The sequence below is a fragment of the Lithobates pipiens genome, unplaced genomic scaffold (assembly GCF_037356315.1).
Source record: "Lithobates pipiens isolate NorthernLeopardFrog02 unplaced genomic scaffold, aLitPip1_a1.2 Scaffold_18, whole genome shotgun sequence".
Taxonomy (NCBI): Eukaryota; Metazoa; Chordata; class Amphibia; order Anura; family Ranidae; genus Lithobates; species Lithobates pipiens.
In genome coordinates this window covers 343,635,066-343,647,350 of record NW_027507758.1, presented here as the reverse complement: position 1 = coordinate 343,647,350, position 12,285 = coordinate 343,635,066, and positions in this window count along the sequence as shown.

The window sequence follows — 12,285 nt, the reverse complement described above, 5'->3', positions numbered from 1 at the left end:
CATTTCTGATGTGCAGCCACTCTTGGCATTGGATTAGGAAGAGGAGATAGCAACAACCGCCACTCAGCAGTCTGACGACAGTACCCAGATCAGCCCAAGGAGGAGGTTGGTCCCCGGTGTTGCTGCCTACTCCGAGATCTCTACTTATAGTGGTGGGGAAGGTGATGTTGATAAAGTGTCTAGTGATGCCACGTGGGTATCCACAAGAGAGGAAGAGGAGGGGAGTTCAGAGGGAGCTATGGACCAGCAGATAGGGAGGAGAAGCAGGAATAACTTACATTGCACAGGAAGGACAAAGCAGACTGCTAATGTATCAGGAGCGAGTCATCGACCATGTACGGTCACATCTGGCGCTCCCAGGACGCCGGCACATGGCTCCGCAGTGTGGGCTTTTTTTAACGTGTCCGCTGCTGACAATAGTGTTGCCATCTGCAATCTTTGCAGTCAACGCATTAGTCGCGGTAAGCCCAACACTCACCTAGGGACGACCGCCTTAAGAAGGCACATGAGCTGCCATCACCGAGCCCAGTGGGAGCAACGGAACACACAAAGCCACACTCCAGGCTCTCACCGTCCAGCCTCATCTTCTACTTCTCCTTCTCCTCTCTCCTCACAATTGTCCTACACTCCACCTTCCATCACGCCAAGCTCACGTTTTTCTGCAAAAAGGCAGGCTTCCGTGGGCCTAATGTTCGAGCGTAAAAAAATGATGACGCCGGATAACCCTCTTGCCCAACAGTTGACGGCTGGCTTGTCAGAACTGATAGCCTGCCAACTACTGCCATATAAACTGGTGGACTCGGAGGCCTTTCCAAAATTTGTGGCCATTGAAACACCACAATGGAAGGTCCCAGGAAGGAAGTATTTCTCAGAGAAGGGCATCCCAGAGCTATATGGCCATGTTCAGCGGCAAGTGAATGTATCTCTGGCACACAGTGTCGATGCCAAGATACATCTGACCACAGACACATGGTCTAGCAAACACGGGCAGGGAAGGTATATCACTTTTACTGCCCACTGAGTGAACCTTCTGACGGTCGTCAAGCATGTAACCCGTGGCACCCGTGTAGATTTGGTTTTACCGCCATGGATTGCATGCAGGCCTGGCTCTTCTTCTCCTCCTACTCCATCCTCCTCCCTCTCCTCCTCGGCTGACTCCTCCTTTTCTGCTGCTAGCGTCTCTTCCGCTCCCCAGAACCTATTCGACATGCCAGGTGAGACGTTGCCATGCCGTGCTGCGTCTGTTGTGCCTGGAAGCCAAGAGCCACACTGGCCCGGCACTCCTTTCAGCTTTGCGTTCACAGGCAGATCAGTGGCTAACACCGCTCAATTTGACAGTTGGTAAAGTGGTGTGTGACAACGGTGCCAATCTGCTTAGCGCATTGAAACAGGGCAAAATTACGCACGTGCCATGCATGGCACACGTCTTAAACTTGGTCGTGCAGTGATTCGTTGTCAAATACCCTGGGGTCCAGGACATCTTGCGGCAGGCAAGGAAAATCTCGGCCCATTTCAGAAGATCTTACATGGCCATGGCTCGCCTTGCTGACATTCAGCAGCGACACAATCTGCCGGTCAGACGTCTTATTTGCGATTGCCTGACGCGATGGAACTCAACCTTCTATATGCTTGATAGGCTGCTCCAGCAGAAACGTGCAGTTAACGTCTACCTGTATGAACTCTGCGGCAGAACAGGTTCTGGGGAGCTGGGGTTTTTTTCACCACGTGAAAACGCTTGCATGCGCGACGCTTGCAGACTTCTGCGGCCATTTGAGGAGATCACCAAACTGGTCAGTCGCAGCCATGGCGCCATCAATGACATGGTACCTTATGCCTTCTTTATGGAGCGTGCTTTGCGTTGTGTCATTGATCAAGCTGTGGAGGAGCAGGAGCGGAAAGATGAGGAAGTCGCAATGCTGGATGAATTTCCAGGGGGGGCTACTCTATCTGAGACAAGTGAACAACAGGAGTCTGAACAGGAGTCAGAGGAGGATGGTGCCGGGGCGGATGAGGAGGAGCAAGAAGAGCATGCTTTAAACCTTTCTGGGATCCCTGTTGTTGTGCGTGGATGGGGAAAGGAGAATGAAGAGGATGACATTATCCTGGATGATGAGCAGGAGCCAGGCCACCACACCACTTCCAGTTTAGTGCAAATGGGGGCCTTCATGCTCCAGTGTTTTAATAGGGACCCCGTATAAAAAGCATAAGGGTCAAGGACCAGTACTGGGTGGCAACGTACTTAGACCCCCAGTACAAACACAAAATGGCGGAAATGTTACCGCCGTCACAGAGGGCTGTCAGAATGGAGCACTTCCAGGCCTTGCTTCGAGAAATGCTGCATTCTGCTTTTGCGTGCGCTGGCAGAGGAGCAATTCCCACTCCCAGAGAAGGAGTTGCGGGTACCAATCCAACAGTGCCTGCAAGAAGAGGCCGGTTTGAAGATGTGTTGGTGACTTCTGATATGAGGTCATTCTTTCAGCCGACCCATCGACAGGTGTCATACGGATCCAGCTTTAGGGAACGCCTAGACCGTCAGGTGTTCGACTACATCGGGTTAACGGCCGATGTGGACGCTCTGAGGAGTGCTGAACCCCTGGACTACTGGGTGGGCAGGCTTGACCTCTGGCCAGAGCTTGCCCAATTTGCAATCGAACTGTTGGCTTGCCCCTCGTCCAGTGCCCTGTCCGAAAGGACGTTCAGCGCAGCAGGGGGGATCGTGACCGATAAGCGTACTCGCCTAACTCACGACAGTGTTAACTACCTCACATTTCTAAAAATGAATGAGGCATGGATCTCAGAGGAATTCAACACATGTGACCAGTAGACCATGTATATGTCTATAAACGATTTTTTTAATCGAGCACACAGACCTTCTTTCTTCATTTGGCTCACTACCTTGTCCAAAAAAAGTACACCGTACTAAAAGCCCGTACCCTCCTGTTTGAAGAGGTTGAGCGGTGTCATATTTCTACTGGGGCTGCTTATTATGAGGGGCTCCCACCATCCCTATGCTGTGCTGACTTCCTCCTGGGGCTGCTTATTATGAGGGGCTCCCACCACCCCTGTGCTGTGCTGACTTCCTCCTGGGGCTGTACCTCTGCTGTGCATATTATGAGGGGCTCCCACCATCCCTGTGCTGTGCTGATTTCCTCCTGGGGCTGCTTATTATGAGAGGCTCCCACCATCCCTGTGCTATGCTGACATCCTCCTGGGGCTGCTTATTATGAGGGGCTCCCACCATCCCTGTGCTGTGCTGACTTCCTCCTGGGGCTGTACCTCTGCTGTGCATATTATGAGGGGCTCCCACCATCCCTGTGCTATGCTCATTATGAGGGGCTCCCACCATCCCTGTGCTGTGCTGATTTCCTCCTGGGGCTGCTTATTATGAGGGGCTCCCACCATCCCTGTGCTATGCTGACATCCTCCTGGGGCTGCTTATTATGAGGGGCTCCCACCATCCCTGTGCTGTTCTGACTTCCTCCTGGGGCTGTACCTCTGCTGTGCATATTATGAGGGGCTCCCACCATCCCTGTGCTATGCTCATTATGAGGGGCTCCCACCATCCCTGTGCTATGCTGACTTCCTCCTGGGGCTGCTTATTATGAGGGGCTCCCACCATCCCTGTGCTATGCTGACTTCCTCCTGGGGCAGTATCTGCTGTGCATATTATGAGGGGCTCCCACCATCCCTGTGCTATGCTCATTAGGAGGGGCTCCCACCATCCCTGTGCTATGCTGACTTCCTCCTGGGGCTGCTTATTATGAGGGGCTCCCACCATCCCTGTGCTATGCTGACTTACTCCTGGGACTGTACCTCTGCTGTGCATATTATGAGGGGCTCCCACCATCCCTGTGCTATGCTCATTATGAGGGGCTCCCACCATCCCTGTGCTATGCTGACTTCCTCCTGGGGCTGCTTATTATGAGGGGCTCCCACCATCCCTGTGCTATGCTGACTTACTCCTGGGGCTGTACCTCTGCTGTGCATATTATGAGGGGCTCCCACCATCTCTGTGCTATGCTCATTATGAGGGGCTCCCACCATCCCTGTGCTATGCTCATTATGAGGGGCTCCCACCATCCCTGTGCTATGCTGACTTACTCCTGGGGCTGCTTACGGTGCAGGTGTCAGTGCTGTATATCACGGTGCTGGTGTCAGTGCTTTATGTCACCCTGCTGATGTCAGTGCTCTCTATCACGGTGCTGGTGTCAGATCACTCTATCACAGTGCAGGTGCCATTGCTGTATGTCACGCTGCTGATGTCAGTGCTCTCTATCATGGTGCTGGTGTCAGATCACTCTATCACGGTGCAGGTGTCATTGCTGTATGTCACGCTGCTGATGTCAGTGCTCTCTATCACGGTGCTGGTGTCAGATCACTCTATCACGGTGCAGGTGTCATTGCTGTATGTCCCGCTGCTGATGTCAGTGCTCTCTGTCACGGTGCGGTTGATCTCCTGCACCCTCTTCTTTGCCTACCCTGACCTTCCCTCTCCTCCATTGCCTTCATGCGCTCCACAGTCCTGAATTGTCACAATTTCACATATAAAAAAAGAATGCTTGTAGTTGTCGATCCCAGATTCACCTCATACATGTGTTATGTCATTGGCCATGTGGTGGGACTATGTTTGCACAGCTAGTAATTATTTTGTGGCTGCAAATTTGACCTGTAGGTTTGCAAAGTTCGCCTCCCATTGAAGTCAATGGGGCCCACCTCGAACATTACGGTTCGCAAACTATCGGCCGCGTTCGCGTTCCGCGTTCGCGAAACGTCCCGTCGGAAGTTCGTCCATCACTATCCTTGGGTTTGTTTGTATCTCATATACACCTAGCCTAGTCACTTAACAATGTATTTTGTCAGCTCCATTGTAGTACTTTATCCTAAACACCCCCTAAAATGTGTCCAAATGTTATTTGAATCCTTAAATTCATGCAGAGTGCAAGAGGCTTTTTTTTGGGGGGGCCCAAAATCATTTGGAACCTTCCCTCTCTTCCAACTGCTAACTCAACTGATACCAATCCTCTATCTGCTGACTTTGCGAAACCCATACACACTATACCTACCTCTTTTGTGGCCAGATTTCTGGAGGAATTCCCCAAAGCCGGCCTGAATACTGTCAAATGGTACTGTTTAAAGTTTTGTTCTCCTATTATCTTGATAGGTAATTGCAGAATGTAAAAATGTGCTTCAATTTGTACAGTGTGTATTTATATTTTTGTATTATGACACTTCTTACCTGTCCAGTTGGCTGCCAATAGTGTAAGTAAGGAGGGGCTGGCTAAAGAAACACACAATATTTATGCATTCCGCTCTCAATGAAGCAGAGAGGGTTACCTGTCCAAAACATCTCCCCTCCCCAAAATATTTCCAAGGGGCCATTGGGGGGGGGGGGGGGGGGTGAGGAATTGGATAAGTGGACCTTATATTTTTGCCTTTAAATACTCCTTAAAATAAATGTTATACTGATGTTGGCCAAGAATGTTTGTGTCTAATCTGCTTGCAATGTTTATGTGCAAAATGCCTATTTTTTTTTCTTGTTTGAATCCAAGGTTTCCTTCAACACCACAGGAATGGCATCATCCAACCACCCCATTAGAGGTCAAACTATTATAATTACCAGGGGTTTAATAGTATTGTGTTGATGGCGGTGGTGTCGGCGACATATGAGTTTCTGTATGTGGACGTGGGGAGGAATGGCTGGATGTCAGATGGTGGAGTATTTGCCTGGACCGAGTTCTATCAACGTCTCGAGAGTGGTGGCTTGGAATTGCCACCTCTGGAGGATAACGTGGAAGGACTGCCATTTGTCTTCGTCGCAGATGAGGCATTCGGTCTGGGTGATCACCTGATGAGGCCATTCCCCCAGAGGGCTCTCACCCCGGAGAAGAGGGTTTTTAATTACTGGCTGGCCAAGAGTTGTAGTGAATGCGTTTGGGATCCTGGCCAGCCAGTTCCACCTAAATATGGCGGAGTACAAACTAAATCACATAAATATTGCTGCATCCTGGATAACTTTTTAAAATGCAATAATCCTAATTATGTTGCCTCAGTTGGGCCCGAGGCCAGACTTCATGAAACAATGATGGCCCTGGAAGCGGGCCGATCTGGCTTGCCACCCCAAAGCGCCCGTGAAGTGTGGGAAAAATATGTAGAATATTTTACGGGTGGGGGGGGCATTGCTTTGCCAGCAAATGTGTAATACATTTTCTCTTTTATCAGATAAAATCTTGATTTTCATTTACTGCTTGGGTTTATTTTTGCTGTCTCCTAGGTTCTCCTAGTGCACTTGTAGCGCCAAGTGTTTTTTTCCATTATTAAATAACCACCATTGTCACTGTAAACACCAACTTAACACAAAAACTGGTAATGATCATTGAAAGAGGAAGCCACATATTGTTGAGTATAAAACATTTTATTCTGTGCACATGTGCATTGTAAAACATTTTTTGGTTAAAAAACAAAATTCTTGGTTTCATAAAGTTTTAGTTTTTTTTTTTAGGGTACATGGCATGTTTCAAAACATAACATACACAACTCAGGAACTTACAACGTTCAACATTCAAAAACTCAAGGCAATATCAGACATTAGAGTGTCCAAAATGTCTTGATCTTGCCTTCATCAGATGGAGTGATGTAAAAGTCAAATTTTGAAGATGCACACAAATTGTGAGTCAAACTGGGGATTTCCCTCCTGATCTCATGCTTAATGTCAACATCTGCTATCTCCCATCATGGGGGATCAATGGATGTGTTTTGGGGGTGCAACCACTCACTCTCACTTACTTGAGTTTCGAAGAAGGGGTTGCAGCCACAAAACACGTACATTGATATCCCCTGATGGCAGTTAGCACATGTTGACATACTGTGTGCATCTTCAAAATTTGGCTTTTAAAAGGCATAAAAAATTGGTATTGAAAATTCTAAAATGGTGGCATTTTTGGGGTAATTATATTCTTCCAAGTACATCAATCATGTTCTTCAGTTTTTGTTCAATCTCATGTGTTTTTTGATTTATAAAGTCTAAATCCTGACTACAACACATTATGTCCTGGATTAACGATTGGGCACTGTCACTGGTGAAATGATGAGATTGTTCTTCCACAACATTCACATTATGTAAAAAAATTAAAACACACCATGTATCATAAATATGCAGGCATACCATTACCTGAAACTGTGGTGTCAGACACTCATCTGTTGTGGTGACAATCTCAACCACCTCTCCTGCCTCTACATCCTCAGCTTCTGGTGTCCTCTGTTCCCCTTCTTCAGGAGATGTGTGGTCCCTGGTGTGCTCAGATGTTCGAGCCTTTGCTCCACTATGGGGATGAAATAAAAGGTATACTTAGCATACAGATATTTGAGGCCAGAAATAGGAATATGAAACATTGCTGGAAAGTGGGGTACAATTTTCTGTTTTGGCAGAGTTCAAGGCTGAAGACATGATTTTTTCACTTTCCAAAGCTGGAATACTTACCTTTTTTGGACACGTTTCACACATGTATCCACTGGAGCACCTGTGTGTGACACCCTAAAATGCTTGTTCTTGTGTCCCACACTATCGTGCTCCCTTAATTTGAAGTCCAACCAGTGTTTCCTCAATTGCTCCTTGGATTGTTGTACCCCAAAATTCCAGCGCAGACTCTTCACAACTTTAGTCATGATCTTGGCCTTTCTCACATTTGGGTTTAGGTATGGTCCATACTTCCCATCATAGTCGGCCCTCGTCAATATTTCCACCATCTTCACCATCTCACCAAAGGACATATTTGAGGCCTTAAATCTTCTCCTCCGGGATCGGGAGGTTTCTTGCTCCAGGCTTTCCTCCTCCTCGTTACTGCTATTAAGCACCTGCTGTGTCTCCGCCATGTCATCTCCCACTGCAACAAAAGAGAAGGGGCGGGAAATATTCTAGAAAGAATATCAAGGCGGAGTTTCATGTATGAGCAGTGTATAAAAAGCGGAACACGCATGTGTCATATGAACGATCTGTGAGCGGAGGACGAAGTAACAGGAGCGACGATTGTTATAACAAAGGTACAATTTTAAGTTGGTGCATCAGTGCTTATACTACTTATTATAGATTAAGGCCTATATTGGGTCAAGATTAGGAGAGCCTGACATTAGGTTTTGTCTTGTGTTGTGTCTTGCAGAGAATATGGATGTATTCAGTGATGAGGACTTTATGGCCATATTCATTGATATGTACAGGGAGCTGCCCTGTCTGTGGCAGCTAAACCACCCCTTTTATAATAATAAAGAAAAGAGGAAGGCCGCGCTGGATCAATTTGTGGAATTTGTGAAGCTGGTGATCCCCACAGCAGAAATCCCTTATTTGAATGCCCGAATTGGTGGTATGAGGTGCAGTTCTAATAGGGAGCTCAAGAAGGTCCAGGATTCCCAGAGATCAGGAGCTGCAGCCGATGACATTTATGTACCCAGGCTGTGGTACTATAACAGACTGCATTTTCTGGCATGCCAGGCTGAACACAGGGCAGCACTCTCCAGTCTTCCTTCAAGGCTTCCTTTCACCTCAGCTGAGGCTTCTGTTGTCCAACCTGGGCCTTCCAGGCAGCCACATGTGGAGGAGCCCAGCTTGAGCCAGGTATAGCATTCTTCAAAATATTTCTGTTTGTCAAATTAATGTTGTTAAATATATGTTAGTTTTGATAACTCATTTTTGATGTCACAAAGTGTTTTTCATATCAATAGACTTGTCACAAATGATTGGGACAAGACTGAAAAATGCTGGGGTCAGAATGATAGTCTTTTCTATTTAATAACATTCAATTTGCAACAGTCATGAGCTGAAAATTGTGTGTCCCATCCTATCTCAGGTCCCACCTTCCACAAAAAACTGCCAGGAAGAGGAATAACCTGGAGGAGGCAGCAATTGGCCTATTTCTGAAGGCTACTGCAGCCCTCAGAACCGCTCCCCCCCTAGTGTTCAAGAGGACCTTGCCTACATGACAGCCTGCAAAATGCTGGAAATGAAGGAGGGCCACCACCTATTATGTGAGGAAGTAATCTTGCAAGCCCTATATATGGGGTTGAGGGGCCAACTCACAAGCCTAACCCACATTTTCGAGTTCAACCATGGTCCTCCTCCTCCTCTTCCAGGTCCAACACCAGAGTCACAGCCTTGAAGGAAGCTTCTAAGGAAGACCAGAGAGTGATGGCCTGGGTTCAGTCTGGTCTGACAAAAGATGCAGGCTGTTGTTTGACCACAGCCTGGGGACATAGATGTCATCTGCTGCTGTTCCTGATCTCTTGTAGTCCTGGACCAGATTGTGCTCGCTATTATATGGACTCCTCAGGACACCAATTTTGACTGTAAAATTATTGATGTCTGCCCTGGGGTACAAATGCTTTGCAAATTTCACCAGTTTATCCAGTGTTGAATTCCTCTTTATTTTGTTATGACCCATAATAAATGGCTATATTTTTTCAGAAATACTTGCCTGTGTGTTTTACTTAAAAAAGGACAGTTTGTTTGTGAGTAGGCAGTTACATTTCAAAAATACAAGGTCAAATTAACAAGGGACACCAACACAAACCAACCTCCTTGAGATAAAAAAATACAAGATAATAATGGTGTTGTGGTTATGGAGAGCACTAGGAAAAAAATGCAGATCTGGATAAAATAAATAAATAAATGGAGATGTGACAAAAAACCAAAATAATATTATTCATGAGATCAGGAGAAACAATAAAGAAATAAGTTTGTGAGAACTCTGTGTGAATATGAGCAGCAAAACAACTTCATTCTTCTAGCATTCTAAAGAAGAAGAGAATGCGCTGCATTGAAAGATTAAAAAATTTGCAGTGTGACGAATGCGCTAACTCCATTATGAATGGTAGTTTTACCAGACCGTGCGGTTCCGTCTTGTACTTGATTCTGAGCATGCGTGTTTTTTTGCGCGTCAGAATTGCATACACACAAATGGAATTTCCGATAGAAACTTTTTCCGTCTGAAAAATTTAGAACATTCTCTCAATCTTTTGCTGGCGGAAATTCGGCCAGAAAAAGTCCGATGGAGCATACACACTGTCGCATTTTCCGTCCAAAAGCTCTCATCGGTCTTTTGCTGACCGAATTTCCGATCGTGTGTATGTGCCATTATTCTTCTCTCCCCTCCTTGCTCATTACATGGAAGGTGGGGGATTTGCAATTTACAGAAGATAGTTTGGAAGAAATAAACTTTGAGATTATAGTTCAATACACAGTAAGTGTCAAGGACATTGGATTATTGGCAAGATCAACAGGTATTTTTTTGTACTTGCAGAAAATGTATTTGAAAAATAAATGCAGCTACCACATCTAAGCTGCAATATATTACGTTTTGTTCTTGGGATCATATATACTTTAAATTCCTTGGTTACCTGTAAATGAAAATTAATAGAGGAAGCATGGTAATGGCTAAGGAAATACCACTCCGTTAATTGTACTTATTATGAGGAGTTGAAATAAATAAACTGACAGTGCTACACAGGTGACTTTAGTGTGTCAATGATTTCTAAATGATGATGAAGACATCAAAAGTACCATGCCAAGCCACATGGGTTTGCAAACATAGCAAGTGTATCATAGTGCACAGAGGGTCTTTAATACAGACATTAATAGGCATTTGTATTACCATTTATGCATTTATCTTCTTTTATTTATTCTACTTTGTAAAAGCAATAGTTATTCATTTTAAGTTCTCAAACTATCACCTATACAGATCACATTAGGTAAACAGCAGCGCTAAAGTGCACAATCAAATACAACAAAAAATTGTCAGTGCATGCTATAAAGATGAACACTGATATTACTGATAAATACACAATAACAACGTAATAAGTGACACACATGAAGTAATTACATGAAATCACCCAAGTGATAATAAACATAAACAGTGAGAAAAAGGAAAAAAATATAAAATTGTAGTTCACAGAACTACATGTCATAGCATGCCACAGTGCAATCAAAAGTCCTCCAAATATGTAGCGTTCTTCACACCACACCACTTGTGCACCATTACCTCTTTCCCATAAGAAATTAACCCACCAAAAATGCAGTTTAACCACACTGGGTTAATGAATCCAATATAGCGATATCCACCTATTCATTTATAAACCAACTAACTTTTCAAAGCAACTATGCAGGACAGACTTCTGCAAGAATTTGGTTAATAGGATAAGTAGTGTTGTTGGTATATGTTAGTCCTTACAATTATTATTTGTAGCTGGTATTCTCAAACAAACCTCACACTTCCCAATGGATGCCTCCATAATATGCCACTATTTGCCTTTATTAAATCCACCCCATTGTTTCTATTGGTTTAACTGAGGGCTATGTGATAGGCTGGCAATATTTTGATAGAGTGGGATATTCTTTTGTTACCACCCTAATGAGAATAACTGAAAACGGATTTACCTAACAAGATAATGTCCACCCTCATGGTGCAACCAACTTCAGACTAGCGTTAAACACAGCTGAGGTTATGGACTGCCCTTGCTGGGTGCCTGATTTTTTTTTCTCTGTTAAATGCATTGGAATGATTGACAGAGCCATTATTTTGAATGAACACCAGATTTGCACTGCAGGACTAATCGTAGTCTTGGAAAACTTGCTAAACAAGCAAAACATCCATTCAGTTAAATATGTGTAACATCTCTGTATGCTTTGCAGTTTACATTTCTTCTGCTGTCAATTTTCAATGCAGCAGTGTAATCAATAATTCCTTATAGATATTACAGACTGAAGATGGCAACATACGACCCATTGAATGCAAGAGATACAATACATGACTGCACATTTATGGCTGTATTTAGATTGTTCTGAATTGGAGAACTTGTTTGACGCTAATAAGTGAAAAAATCACTTACAAGTGGTTGTAAACCCTCCACTTTAACTTTGGCTCATTGCAATCTATATAGAACAGGCAGCTGATTGCTGCCTGTGAAATTTCACAAAAGCCCCGTACACACGAGCGGACTTTTCAACATCCAAAGTCCGACGGAATGATTCCGTCAGACTTTTCGATCGTGTGTGGGCTGCACCGGACTTTTGATTCGCAAAAGTATGGCAGACTTTAGAAAATGGAACATGCTTCAAATTTTTCCGACGGAACTCCGCCGGACCCAGTTCCTACCGAAAAATTTGCTCTTGTGTATGCTATTCCGACGGACTACAACCGACGCTAGGGCAGCTATTGGCTACTGGCTATGAACTTCCTTATTCGAGTCCAGTCGTACGTCATCACGTTCGAATCCGTCGGAGTTTGGTGTGATTGTGTGTGG